We start from the raw sequence: 16,047 nt of genomic DNA on the forward strand, positions 1-16,047 counted from the left end.
GACATCTTATACTAGGCCTAGTTAAATTTTTTTCACAAATATTTTTTATAACAATTTTTTTATATCACTTCTAATTAGTTATTATGAGTCATTTAAGACGTATTTTCTCTGCTACTTAAATCATGATATTTGGTTGTCTTTCGACAATATATCAATGTTGCTTAAATTGGAATAGAAGAAAAGGTATTATAAATCACAATAATTAAAAACTTAAATTATTTTTAAATTATAATTAACTATTAATACAACAAAATTTTGAACAAAGAGAATATAATAAATTACAATAGCTAACAGTCTAAAATAGTAAATTACAATGTCAGAAAAGTATTATAAATTACAATAGTTAACGACTTAAAAAAATCTAAAAATATATTTAAAATATAATTGATTCTCTAAATTTTAATCTAATTATTTATTTAACTTGTTATATATTTGAAAATTGTGTAAGAAATATTATAAATTACAATAATTAATAATTTATTTCATATAAATTGGGATAGAGGGATATTACTTGAAAATTACGTAGAAAGTCATATAAAACATAACATAATTAACAACTTAAAATATCTAAAATTATATAACAAATTTGATTGACTTTCTCAAATATTTCATCAGTGTCACATAAATTAAGACAAAAATAGCAGCACATAGTATCTGAAAAAATCATCTAAAAGTATTATAAATTAATACTCGTAACTAATAACATAAAATATTTAAAAAATTTATTGACTTTTCAAATTTATCTATACCACATAATTGAGATAAAAAAGTAACATATATTGGGTCCGTACTGGCACAGGCTCCGATATCTAATTTATATATAGGCCTTGGTGACTTAATTGGTCAAAGATTAACTTATCAAATGAAATTTCTATTACCCACTTCAAAGAAAATACTAGGAATATGATGAACTGAAAATCAAACAAGCTAAAAGGCAGAAGGTTGGTTTTATTCAATGAAACTAGACTCGGATAAAAAGCTGGTAAATTGTGGCGAATTTTTTGTCAATTTGTGACGATGTTTAACCGTGATAAAAAGAATTGTGGCGGTTTCAGAAAGTGCCACAATAAGCCTCGCCACAAGCAATATTGTGGCCGTTTTCCGCAGGTAAGGAAGGGCGCCAAAGTCAACAAAGTGCTGAGTGGTTGATATTTAGAAAAAGAATAAGGCAACAATGTGTCGGTGTGGCAGTTGACCTGCTGACACAATATGTGATACTCTTTGTTCCAGATTATGTGACCCTATTTCCTTTTAGTTTGTCCCAAAAGAATGAACTCGTCTCTAAGTTTGGTCACAATTTAATTTAAACTTTCCATTTTACCTCTAATGACAAGTTTTTATAGCACAATTATGACATGTTTAATACCTCAAGATTAAAAAATCTTACAGCCCATAAATTATGGCATGTTTAGTACCATAAATTTCATTTTTATGTTTCACTACTTTTTTGCAAGGGGTTTCCAGTACTACCTAAGTGCTGGATTATAATACAAAATTGTTACCTTTTCAAAAAAAAAAAAAAAAAGAATACCACAAATTTCAAAGTATTTCTTTCTTTCTTAAACTTTGATTCCAGTCAAATAGGTTCACATAAGTAAAACAGGAGGAAGTAGATTAAAAGCTTTACAAACATATTATTTTTGTAGAGATTTTCCTACTTCATATTCTTGTCTAGCTATGTTTGACAGAGAGAATGCAATGCTTCACGTAAGTTGTCTTCTGAAATATGACTATTTACAAGAAGACTAAAGCACCTCTTTTTTAAGGCTCCACGAAGACTAAAACACTTCAGTTTCTTATTTGTCTAGGAAGAATAATATGGTCTTGTCCTATAGACCTGTACTTGCATAATAACCTAAGTAAAGATTTAGGAGCACTAGCTTGCAACTAACATTTGGAAAATGGTTGTTTTCTCCTTTTTCATTACCGATAAGTCGTTCGTGCTACCATTTCTTCACTGTTATTAGTCTTTCATGTTCCCTGGATTCTTATTAGTTTTTTGAAACTGTTCCTGGATATTATATTCTGCTGAATGAAGTACTTTTTGCATCAGAAAAAGAATGAGTAGGCAAAACATGCAAGATACAGGGCAGCAAAATCTTGTTTGAGTAAGCCAACAACTCTCTCCCGTCTTTTTCCATTGTTCAAATCGTTGGCAATAAAAATCCATATAGGCATGCCCAAGCCATGTAATATATCTATTTTCTACATAACTCAGTCAATCAATCGAAAGAAAGCCATTCACACTATTATTTACACAGTCAAGAAAGCAAGTATTCCTCTTGTGCTAACAAAATCTCTTCAGCTAGTATGCCACTTTAGGTCTATTCGGGATCAACTAGATATTATAATATTTTTGGTGATAAATAGATAGCGAACACATCTACGTTGCAAAAAGAGGACTGTACTATGCAACTGTTGCTAAAAACAATATGACAGAATTGCTATAATGCCATCAAATGATATAAATAAGTATGAACATGTTGTAGAGCACCAGTAACTATATAGTGGAATAATTGAGAAGCAAAAATATTCAATTTTTAGCAGAGGACAATATAAATAACTAAATAAAGAATCTAAAAACTGGTTAAATGGATAATAAAGAAAGCAATAGAAATTTCAAGAATTTAAAACAAAAGCTTACCATATGAATCGAAGGGATTATTGATCAATTTATTCAAGGAACGTTGATAGATTCAATTGAAACTTGTATTCCTAATTACAGCCAAGAACTTGTATTCAATCATTGTTTTACCTTTCTCTTTGGGAATCATTTTCGCAAGCCAGCAATGTTGGGTGGCGGGGGTGGGGTGGTTTCAAGGTCAAGCAGCTAAGTAAAATCTGCGAACAAAACCCTAGCTGTATCAGCGAATTCAATTCCACACAACTATCACGGATGAGAATAACCCTATACAACATTTCAGATGAATGTTATTATATTTTACTATTTTTTAATTAGAAATTGGAGGGAATATAATATTTTGGTCTTAAAAATATTGGAGGGAATACTATATTTCAATGTAAATTTTATAAAAGTTATAAGACAACGCTTATAAATTGTTGTTTTAAAATAATAAAAATAATCACATTCTAAAAGTGTAACCATATTTGTAAAAAGTGTGTTCAATTATATAATGATATGGCAACACTTATAAAATGTAGTCTATAGCATTAAAGAGCACGTTTTACAAGAGTTGTCAAAATTATTGTAGCTTAAAGCAAAACTTAAGGCTACATTTTAAAAGCGTGCTCAAAACTATTTTAGGCAACACTTTATGAGTATTGTCCAGATTTAATGTGGCCTTAGGTCAGAAATGGTGTAAGTGATGGTCCGAACCCATCGAATGTCGCTGTCACTGCGAGCAGAGATTACAATTGGTAATCGATGGTGATGGTAAAGTTGGGGTTGAGAGGCGAACGGAGATGAATGTTTTGGGCTAAAGGCATATTTAAAGTGAAGTCTATATATAAGTTTTGATGATGATCATATATGCATATTGTGATTAGTTGGTTGCAATAGTGTTTGGGATGTTTGTACACGATATAGTTCAATATGCTTAGACGTGAGTTATGACTAATGGCTCGCTCAATATTTGATGCGGACACGAGATGTCGGTCACAGAAATCTTTGAGTATAGTGTGCGACATAAATATCTATACATGGGCAGAGAGTCACTACCATAAGTAATTTATTAAGGAAAAACGTTATTCAAAGTAACAAATTTCTCTTAAACGCCATCAACCGTCAAATTTTCTCTCAATATTTTTTTGTAATATAATAATATATACCGAATACGTTATTATGAAATATATTTATTCTAATAATGAAAATTTTCAAAAAATTAAATTATTCTTGAAAATTGGTATTATAGAATAGTTAATTGTGTAGGGTGAAACTATCGAAATATTATGTAATTATAATAGATCATATAAAATATTTATTTTATGACTGTTTGAAACTGCCACAATACAAATTATAAAAGTCATTGTTAATTAAGTATGCAAGCATTTTAAGGTGGTTCTCTTAAAACCATCAAAATAGTATTAATAGCATATAGATTTATGACAACATTGAAAACCTCCATTTTATGCTCATTATGGTGGTTATAAATCGTCACTACACCCAAAATAAATCATCAGGATCATTCTGATCTTTTGTAGTTCGAAACCCTACATAAGAAAATGGTCATAATAAGAAGAATTTTGGGGAGATTGAAACACACGCCACAAATTGAAAGTATAGTGAGGGGCTTTTACATCCTCCAGAGTTAAACCGCCCCAAAAATAATTATTTTGTGGGAGTTAACATAAGCGCTACAAAATAAATGTATAGTGGGTGTTTCTTATAACCCCCACAAATAAACTAAGATAATTTACCAGTTTTTTTTGTAGTTAACAACCAAAAAACATTTGAATTTTCTTACACTGAAAATATTTTGTTTACTCGTAAAGTTTAATTTGTGTGGTTATGGTATGGACCATATCTAAGTAGTAAGTCCTTTGGAACTGTGAAAACAAGATAGGACTCCATTGATGGATCTTTGAAGAAAAGGAAGAACAACAAAGAATTTTATAACTGCTTTCAAGTTAGTAAAATGAGGTGCACATTCAGCCTTCTATAAACTGAGTTGGAGAAGTAATTACTTTTTTTAGAACCTTCTTGTGACAGCTCATTATGCAACAACTAACAACTAACTAATGAGTAGCCAATTAATTAATCAATCGCAGTAGCAACAATGCTCATCAATGACATGGTGAAGCAATGAAACAGTAAAAAAATAATGAAACGATAAAACATGAACATCAACACGTCCCATCAAGCTGCAGGGTGTAGGATGTTAAGCACACCAAGCTTGCCTAAAAGATACAAATATTGAGCTTGACTTAGACCTTTGGTCAGTAGATCAGCAACATGTTTTTTGTGTACATACTTAGCTTCAAGCATGTCTGCCTTAATTTTGTCCCTTATAAAATAATAATTGATCTCTATATATTTAGTTCTCTCATAGAAAATGGGATTGGCTGCCAACTGAATGGCTGGTTTACTAACACTCATGAGAGTAGCAAGTAGTTGAATAGGTACTCGTAACTCATTAAATAGGCCAAGAAGCCAAGTAACCTCCGCTACAGTGGAAGCCATACTTTTATATTCAGTTTCAGTTGAGCTTCTAGAAACTATTTGTTATTTCTTGGATTTCCAATAAACTAAGGATTCTCCAGACTTCATCACATAGCCTGTGATAGACCTCTTGCTGTTAGGACAGGAATACCATTTAAAGACACACCAACAAGTCAATATGGATGCAGGTTTAGCCCGTGGCCAAATACCTTGACCAATTGTGCCCTTCAAATACCTGACCACCCTGGTAGCTTCTTCCTAATGAGACTTCTTAGGAGCTTGCATAAATTGACTTAGAGTATGTACTGCATAAGAGATATCTGGCCTTGTAATGGTAGCATACAATAATTTTTCAACCAGTTTTTTATAGGAAGTGGCATCATGTAAAATCTGATCACTAGTAATACCATTTACTTTGTCAAAGTCTACTGAGGTTAACCTCAAGTTGGACTCCAAAGGATTAGGAGCAGGAGAGGGTTTCAGATAATACCTGAACTTGATCTCAACACTTCAATCCCCAAGAAATACTTGAGCTGACCAAGATATTTCAATTTGAACTTTTGGTGTAGAGTCTTCTTGGCTGTATCAATCAACTGATCATTGCTCTCAGTAATGAGAAGATCATCAACATAAACTAGAACAATTACTGTGTCTTCATCTTTCTTAAGAGTAAAGAGTAAATAATCATGTGCACTTTGAGAGATACCAGTATCTATTAAGGCAGAAGTCAGCTTGATGTCCCATTGCCAAAAGGCTTACTTCAGACCATACAAGGATTTAAGAAACTTGCAAACTTTACTCTTCCCTTGTCGGTTAAAACCATCAGGCAAGTTCATATACACTTCTTCATCTAGATCACCTTGAAGGAAAGCAGAGTATACATCCATTTGAAATATGTTCTGGCCTTTAGATGCAGCTAAAGCAATGATACATCTCATTGTAACCATCTTGGCAACAGGATAAATGTATCATGATAGTCCAATCCCTCTAACTGACTATAGCCCTTTGCAACCAACTTTTCTTTGTATCTTTCTACTTCACTATTTTCCTGGTATTTGACCTTATAAACCCATTTGGATTAAACTATATGTTTTCCAGGTGGAAAATCAACCACTTTCTAGGATTGATTATCCTCAAGAACTTGGATCTCATATTTCATAGCAGCAACCCATCTATCATCGTTTGTTGCCTCCTTAAAAGTCCTAGGATCCAAAAAATAATCAAACTTAGCCACATAACGCTGATAATAACGGTTGACATGGTCATATGATAAATAATTTGACATAGGATATATGTACTAGCCTGAGACCTTGTCATAGTAGAAAAAATGTTCAACCAAACTGGCTGTTTAGTCACTCTACTAGATCTTCCAAAGGGACAACTCTCTATAACAGGTGATGGAACAGTAGCAGGTAATAGAACAACAAAGGGGTTGACCAATTCTATCTTTCTGTAGGTGGTGAGGATGTACCAGTTTCAAGTATAAGCATCCAACCGAACCTTCATTATTTATGTCATTATGTAAAGATGAACCATGCACTATAACTGTAATACTCCTTACTTTTCCTAGCTCAGTTTAACTTCTAGAATGTCAAAGGTCAACTTCAAAAATGAATAAATCTTGATACATGTAAAATTTTTAAGCTCTAAACCCACCAATGTATAGATAATTAACTCATCTTTCCAACGACACCAGTTTTTCCTAAATTCAATACTCTGTTAAGAAGTTATGATAATTTTAGTGAAAATAGTAGATCATCGCGATAAGCACCGCGTCATGGTGAAAGACAGATTCATAATTATCTGATTTAAGTGAAGCACCGTGATTGGCCCAAGTCACAGTGAAGCTCCGATTCACGTTTGTCCCATTCCAGTAGCTCACCGCAATTAGCCTGTATCGCGCCAAAATTCCCAATTGGATAGACACCGCGTTATGGTGAAGTCCAAAATGGCACTCGTCCTTTTTCAGTGACGCAATGTGATTACGCCATGTCACGCTAAAGGACAAAATTATGATTGTCCTTTTCTAGTAAGCCACCGCGATAGCGGCACGTCACTGTGGGAGGCAAAATCAGGATTTCCAATTTTGAGTAAAATTTTAAAAGGGCAATTCAGTCTTTTCCCAAGCCTCTAAATCGTGAATAGCAGAGGATTAAACCTATTCTAATCCTATTATGCTCACTTTTCATCAACTTTCTCTCAAAGAAACCCTAGAACATCAAACCTTCATTCCGAAGAAATTCAAATTTCACCATTCTTTTTCTAAGATAGCTCAAAATTAAAGTTCCCAATTTAACAACTTTAAAAATGTATCTTCAAGAGCACAAATAGGAACTCAAAGTTCAAGTTTCTTCATCTAATCATCAATTAAGGTATGTGGGGTTTTCAACAAGGATAATTCTTTCATCTTTGTACCCAAAATTATTTTTTAATTACCAAGTTATATGATTTTGTATGATTACCCATGAGTTTCAAATTAAGGTTCATACCCAATATTATTATTTACAAGATTATGAGATTTCAAGTGATTTAAATGTTAAATTGCATGACTACTTTAGTATTTTCATGCGTATTGCAGAAATTTTTAGATTTAGACTTAAATTATCAATATTCTCATTATTTAGCATGAGCTTTATGATGATTTGACGTGAAATAGATACATGGGTTATTAGCCCTAGTTTGAATGTTATTATTTCAAGAAGATTATGCTTTTAAGCATCCCATGATTTGTTATATTCAGATTTTGTTCAAAAATTTTATCTTTTGATCACAGCTTAGATTTTGAATCTACTTTACATTTCATAATAAACAAATTTATAAGAGGTTTTCATTGTAAACCCTTATATTAGTTTTTAAAAGTGAACTTCCTACAGAATGAGCATACAAATTAAAGGGAGTAGTATTTAGCATCGAGTTGGACATGTTAACATGCTCCAGAACTACGAGCCAACGTAGGTACAGATTATCAGAATATTTCCATTTCTATATGAATGACAGTTACAGATATGATCACTTAGATTAGGTTATACGCTTTGGCAAGAGTATTGCACCTCTTCCCAACGCGAAGTTTTTTCATAAGGAAACTAGACGTTGGACACTCTGATAGTTGACATAGTGTATGTCGGTTAGAAGAACCTCTCTACAGCTTACAGAAAAGAGTATAGAATAACAGAAAAGTTTTTAGAAACTAAGTGTAAAGGCTCACAAATTTTATTCAGATATTGCTTTATATGAGGCATTAGTTACAGATGTCATCTTTCATATTTCAGATATAAAAGTGAGTCCTTTCTACACTTAGACAACATGATTTAAAGATAGAATACAAGTACAGCTTTTTAAAACTAAATGTTATGACTCACTAGATTTATGCAACATGTTTTGTTATTCAAGATTGTGATTTTCAGTTTTCAGTTATTCAAGCTAATTTGAGTCATCTACATTTAGCATATATTATGTTACAAATTCTGATGATGTTGAGACATTATTTTACTTATGCATTCACACCCATATACTCAGTGTAAGCTAGAATTACTGATTTATATATGCATCTACATGCTACATTTATCTCATAATATAGTTTTAGGTGCTCAGTTTCAGTAACGTGAGAGATTTCGAGCATCTCCATCTACATCCCAACAGTTGGTGAGTCCTCATAGTTTGGGGAGTTAGTCATTCAATTTTTTTTCTCAGCTTATTAGTATAGACGATTTAGTATTTTCAGACAGTTTAAGTCAACTGGAGGTTTATCCCAGTGACTCTCTAGCATTAGTAGTAGAGGCTTGTCCTACTACTTGATATGATTCAAATTTTTAGTATTGATTGATCGGACTCTTGAGTTTAGTATTTTTTAGATATTATATTTAGATAATTTCAATTAGCTCAGACAGAATTTTGTATCTTATCTTTGATTATATATCTTTATTCCCTCAATTTTGTGCTTCAGATTTAGTAGAAGGTAGACGGGGTTAGCTTAAGGCTTCTCATAGTCTTGAGCACCGTATGTTATCTTGAGACCTATTTTTGGGGTGTTATAAACTTGGTACCAGAGCCTAAGGTTATAAGAGTCCTTGGGATTCATACAAGTCACGTTACGTAGAGTCTTGATCGTGGATGTGAAGCGCCCCACATTTATGAGCAAGAGGCTACTTAAAATTTTTAGAAAATCATCTCTTTCTTTTATTATCTATCGTTCTTACAGTATCTCTATCTGCTTTTAACTCATGCTCTTACATGTTAGTTGAATATGCCTCCTCTCCAAGCTAATACCCACAAAAATGATAACCAGCAACCCAGCCTGCTGACTCTCTGAATGAGAATGTATCCCATACTGAATTTTGGGCTGCCTTTTAGGCGTTAGCCTAAGCTGTGACTGCTAATGTTCAAGGCAATCATCAGGCGACAGTCCTACTTCAGTAGAATGGTGATTTAGTAGTAGCCAAAATCTGAGACAGCATGAGAATGAATTCGCCAGATTTCTTTGGGTCAAAAACAGGTGAGGACCCATAATTTTTTTTAGATGAGGTAAAAAAGATCACCCAGATTATGCATGTTACTGAAGAGGAGATTGTAGAGTTGGTATCCTATAGATTGAAGGATGTAGTGTATAATTGGGTGATTATGTGGAAGAATGGTAGAGGTGAGAATAAAGCTTCTATAAATTAGCAGGTATTTCAGGATGCGTTTCTATATAGGTTCTTTCCAGGTAAAATGAGAGAAGCTAAGGTAGAGGAGTTTGTAAACCTGAGGCAGGGCTTGATGACAATGAAAGAGTAATGCCTTAAGTTCAACCAGTTGTCTAAGTATGCCCCTAATATGATGGTTAACCCTAGGGAAAGTATAAGTAAGTTTGTTACTGGAGTATCTAATTTAGTAGTCAAGAAGTGTAGGACTACCATGCTTATTTGGGACATGGATCTTGTTAGGTTGATGATTCATGCTCAACAGATTGAGGTAGAAAAGTTAAAAGGAAGAGAGAAGGGAAATGAAAAGGCTAGAACTGGGTAGTTTGAGTATGGCCAGACAAAGTTTAGAGGCAGAAATTATTTGTAATTTCAGAACCGTTCATCTATGCTAGCGCCATCTTGAGCTAGCGCTCCCATTCCTAGAGCTAGACAGGAACAATGGGGTAAAACTTCTATGTCCAGATCTCAGAATAGTGTGAGTGAAAAACCCAGTTATCCTCTATGTGCTAAGTGTAGTAAGAATCATCTTGGTGAGTGTTTGTTGGGACAAAAAGGTTGTTACAGTTGTGGTAAGTTGGGTCATGGAATCAAAGAGTGTTTGCATGCTAAGCTGGGAAATAGGGATGCTCGTACTCAGACTCAAGCTACTAGCGCACCAGATCCTCTAGGTCGCCCAGTCCCTCCTCAGGGTACATCATCCAGTATAGGTGGCGGTCAACACCAGAATCAATTTTATGCTTTACCATCCCATCAGGAGCAAGAGAATTCACCAGATGATGCTACTGGTATGCTTCGTGTCTTTCATCTTTATGTTTATGTGCTTTTATACCCTGGGTTGAATTACTCTTATGTGACCCCATTAGTTATAGTAAATTTTGAAATAGGTCCTAAAAAAATCCCTGAGTCCTTCTTAGTTTCTACCCCAGTGGGTGAGTTAGTTGGTTCCAAACAGATCTATAGAAAGTGTCCTATCATTGTCCTTCATAAAATCTTGTTAGAAAATTTAATAGAGTTAGATATGGTCGACTTTGACCTTATTCTTGGTATGAATTGGCTCCATTCCTGTTATGCATCCATATATTATCGTACCCAAGTGGTGAAGTTTTAGTTTTTAGATAAGCCAGTCTTTGAGTGGGAAGGTGATTCAGTGTCTCCCAAGAGTCATTTAATATCCTATATTAAAGCCACAAAGTTGATCTCAAAATAATGTATCTATCATTTAGTTTGAGTAAAAGACACTAAGCCTAAGGCTCCAACAGTTTAGTCAGTTTGTGTAGTCAATAAGTTTCTTGATATTTTTCCCAAAGATTTGCCAGGGGTACCTCTCGATAGGAAAATAGAATTCGGTATTGAACTTCTACCAGATACTCAGCCCATCACTATTCCTTCATATCGTATGGCTCCTGTTGAGCTTAAAGAGTTAAAAGATCAGCTTAAAGATCTATTATATAAATTTTTCATAAGGCCCAGTGTCTCTCCATGGGGTGCTCCCGTCCTATTTATGCGAAAGAAAGATGGTTCTTTGTGCATGTGCATTGACTATCATCAGCTGAATAAAGTCACAGCAAAAAACAAATATCCTCTTCCAAGGATTGATGACTTATTCGACCAAATCCAAGGTGCAATTTACTTCTCAAATATAGACCTTAGATACGGCTAACATCAGCTTAGAGTAAGGAAATGTGATAGTCCAAAAACAACTTTCAGAACTCGTTACGGTCATTTTGAGTTTCTAGTTATGTCATTTGGTCTTATCAATGCCCCAGCTGCCTTTATGGACTTGATTAACTGAGTGTTCAAACAGTATTTGGACATGTTTGTCATAGTTTTTATCGATGATATCCTTATCTTTTGTCGTAGTGAGGATGATCATGTATACCACTTTAGAATTGTGTTGCAAACTCTTAGGGATCATCAGTTGTTCGCCAAATTTAGCAAATGTGAATTTTGTCTAAGATCAGTACATTTCCTCAATCATATTGTTTCCAATGATAGTGTTAGAGTTGATCCCTAAAAGACAGAAGCAGTAAGAAACTGGCCTAGACCTATTTCTCCGTCAGACATTAGAAGTTTCTTGGGTTTAGCGGGATATTACAGATGTTTTGTTGAGGGTTTTTATTCTATTGCATCCCCTATGTCTAGATTAACACAAAATAAAGTTAAGTTCTAGTGGTCAAATTCTTATGAGAAGACTTTTCAGGAGTTAAAGACTCGACTCACTTCAGCCTCAGTTTTAGTACTACCTGATGGTATAGATGGGTTCTTTGTTTATTGTGATGCTTCTAGAATAAGTCTAGATTATGTTTTGATGCAGAGAGGTAAGTTTATAGCCTATGCCTCTAGACAACTTAAGTCTCACAAAAAGAAATACCCTACCCATGACCTTGAGTTAGCTGTTGTTGTGTTTGCATTAAAGATCTGGAGGCACTATCTTTATGGGGTGCATGTTAATATGTTTACGGATCACAAAAGCTTGCAATATGTATTTACTCAGAGGGAGTTAAATATTTGTCATAGAAGATGGTTAGAATTGTTGAAGGATTATGATATGACTGTGTTGTATCATTCGGGCAAAGCCAATATAGTGGCAGACGCCCTTAGTATATTTTCTATGGGCAGTGTTGCTCATGTGGATAATGATAAGAGAGAACTAGTTTAGGAAGTTCATGGGTTAGCTAGATTGGGTGTGAGGTTGGTTGACTCAGTTGAAGGGAATGTTTAGGTCTAGAACAGTTCAGAATCTTGTCTAGTGTCTGAAGTGAAAGAAAAATAGGATAAGGATTCTAGTTTGGTCAAACTGAAGGGTTCAGTTAAAGACCAAAAGGTAGAAGTTTTCTCCTAAGGGGGAGATGGTATGTTAAGATACCAGAGTAGATTATGTATGCCATGTGTTGATGATTTGAGGCAGCATATTATGGTAGAAGTGCATGTTGCGTGTTACTCCATTCATGCAGAGCCACCAAGATGTACCACAATTTGCGGGAAGTCTATTGGTGGAGCGGTATGAAGAGAGATATAGTAGAATTTGTAGCTAAGTGTGCAACTTTCCAATAGGGTAAGTAGAGCACCAAAGACATGGTGGAATATTGCAGGAGTTTGGTATTCCCACTTGGAATTTGAAAGAGGTAAATATGGACTTTGTGACTGGATTATCTTATTTGCATCGTCAGCATGATTCAATTCGGGTTATGGTAGATAGATTGACCAAATCAGTCCATTTCTTGCTAGTTCACATGTCCTACACAACTGAAGATTATGCTAAGATGTATATGAGAGAGTTGGTTAGATTGCATGGAGTTCCCTTGTCCATCATCTAAGATAGGGGTACTCAGCTTACTTCTCAATTTTGGAAAGCCTTTCAGAAGGGTCTTGGTATCCAAGTTTATCTCAGTTCAGCTTTTCATCCACAGACAGATGGTCAGGCAGAGAGGACTATTCAGACCTTAGAAGATATGTTGAGGGCATGTTTTCTTGACTTCAAAGACAATTGGGATGGCCACTTGTTATTGATTGAGTTTGCCTACAATAACAGTTACCATTCTAGTATTCAGATGGCCCCATTTGAAGCTCTTTGCAGGTGGAGATGTAGATTACCAGTTAATTGGTTCAAAGTTGGTGAGTTTTCTTTGATTGGACCAGATATGGTGTTTGAAGCCATGGAGAAAGTTCAGTTGATTCGAGAGAGATAGAAAGAAGCTCAGAGTCGTCAGAAATCTTTTGCAGACGTAAGAAAGAGAGATCTTGAATTTGAAGTAGATGATCTTGTGTATTTGAAGATTTCCCCCATGAAGGGGGTGAAGATATTTGGCAAAAAGGGTAGCTTAGTCCTCAATATATAGTCCCCTACGGGATTTTGAGACATGTGGGGAAGGTAGCATATGAGCTTGAGCTACCCGCAGACTTGTCGTCAGTTCATCCAGTGTTCCATATGTCCTTATTGAAGAAGTGCATGGATGATTCAGCTGTTACAGTCCCTCTAAAAAGTTCACATATTCAGAATAGACTTTCATACGAAGAACTTCCAGTAGAGATTCTTGATTTTTAGATCTGTAGACTAAGGAGCAAAGAAGTTCCCTTGGTCAAAGTTTTGTGGTGAAATCAATCTGCTGAGGGTGCTACTTGGGAACCAGAAGCAGACATGTATACCAAGTATCCTCATCTCTTCTCCACGAACTCAAATTTAACTGAAGGTAACAGTCTTTCTTAATTCAGTTATTTTCTAGTCTCAGATTCAGACATATAGTTATCTTCATGTAAATTCATGCATTCACAAATTAGTTCAGTCACTTAGTATATTTTAGATTCGGTCATGCATCTTGTGTCAGTCGTGCATGCCAGTATATAGCCTCATTCCCTCAGTATCTTCAGTTTAACTAGTCTATTTGAAGATGACTGTTCCTAATAGGGAGATAATGTAATACCCGATACTTTTACTTGCTCAGTTTAACTCCTAGAATGTCAAGAGTAAACTTTAAAAATGAATAAATCTTTATATATGTAGAATTTTCAAACTCTAGACCCACCAATGTGTATATAATTGACTCAGCTTTCCAATGATACCAATTTCGCCTAAATTCGATACTTGGTTAAGAAGTTATGGAGATTTTAGTGAACACAGTAGATAACCATGATAAGCACCGCGTATCAGTGAAGGGAAGATTCACAATTATTTAATTCAAGTGAAGCACCACAATTGGATCACATTGTGGTAAAGCTCTAGTTCCCGTTCATCCTATTCCAGTAGCTCACCGCAATTAGCCTGTATCACACCATAATTCCCAATTGGATAGACACCGCATCGCGGTGAAGTTCGAAATGGCACTCGTCCTTTTCCAGTGATGCAGCGCGATTACACCGCGTCGCGCCAAAGGCCAAAATGGCGATCATCGTTTTTGTAGTAAGCCACCGCGATAGCGGCGCGTTGCGGTGGAAGGCAAAATTGGAATTTTCAGTTCCGAGTAAAATTTTGAAAGGGCAATTTAGTCTTTTCCCAAGCCCCCAAATTGTGAACAATAGAGGATTAAACCTATTCTAAGCCTATTATGCTCTGTTTTCATCAATTTTTTCTCAAAGAAACCCTAGAACATCAAACCTTCATCTCCAAAAAATCTAAATTCCACTATTCTTTTTCCAAGATAGTTCAAAATTAAAGATTCATAATTCAAGAACTTCAAAATCTTCAAGAGCACAAACAGAAACTCAAAGTTCAAGGTTCTTCATTTAATCATCAATTAAGGTATGTGGGATTTTCAACAAGGGTAATTTTTTCATCCTTGTGCCCAAAATTAGTTTTTAATTACAAAGTTACATGATTTTGTATGATTACCCATGAGTTTCAAATTAAGGTTCATACCAATATTGTTATTTGCAAGATTATAAGTTTTCAAGTGATTTAGATGTTAAATTGCAAGACTACTTTCGTATGTTCATGCGTATTGCAGAAATTTCCTAATTTCAACTTGAATTATCAATATTTTCATTACTTTGCTTGAGTTTTATGATGATTTGACATGAAATAGATGCAAGGGTTATTGGACCTAGTTTGAATGTTGTTATTTCAAGAAGATTATGCTTTTAAGCATCCCATGATTTGTTATATTCAGATTTTGAACAAAGATTTTATCTTTTGATCACAGCTTAGATATAGAATTCACCTTACAGATTTAGCTACAGTTTACAGTAAACATATTTATAATAGATTTTTATTGTAAACTGTTATATTAATTTTCGAAAGTGGCCTTCCAACAGAATGAGGATATTGATTAAAGAGAGTAGTATTTAGCATCGAGTTGGGCATGTTTACATACCCCAGAACTACGAGCCAACGTGGGTACAGATTATAAGAATATTCCTATTTCTATATGGATTACAGTTACAGATGTGATCACATAGATTAGGTTATACTCCTTAACAAGAGTATAACATCTCTCCTCAACGTGAGGTTTACCCATGAGGGAACTAGACGTTGGACACTATGATAGCTCACATTGTGTATGTCGGTTAGAAGAACCTCCCTACAGCTTACAGAAAAGAGTAAAGAATAACATAAAAGCTTTTAGAAACTAAGTGTAAAGGCTCACAAATTTTATTCAGATATTGCTTTATATGAGGCATTGTTACAGATATCAGCTTTCAGCTTTTAGATATAAAAGTTAGTCCTTTCTACACTTAGACAGCCTGATTTAAAGATAGAATACAAGTACAGCTTTTAGAATCTAAATGCTATGACTCACTAGATTTATGCAA

The sequence above is a fragment of the Capsicum annuum genome, chromosome 1 (genome assembly GCF_002878395.1).
Source record: "Capsicum annuum cultivar UCD-10X-F1 chromosome 1, UCD10Xv1.1, whole genome shotgun sequence".
Taxonomy (NCBI): Eukaryota; Viridiplantae; Streptophyta; class Magnoliopsida; order Solanales; family Solanaceae; genus Capsicum; species Capsicum annuum.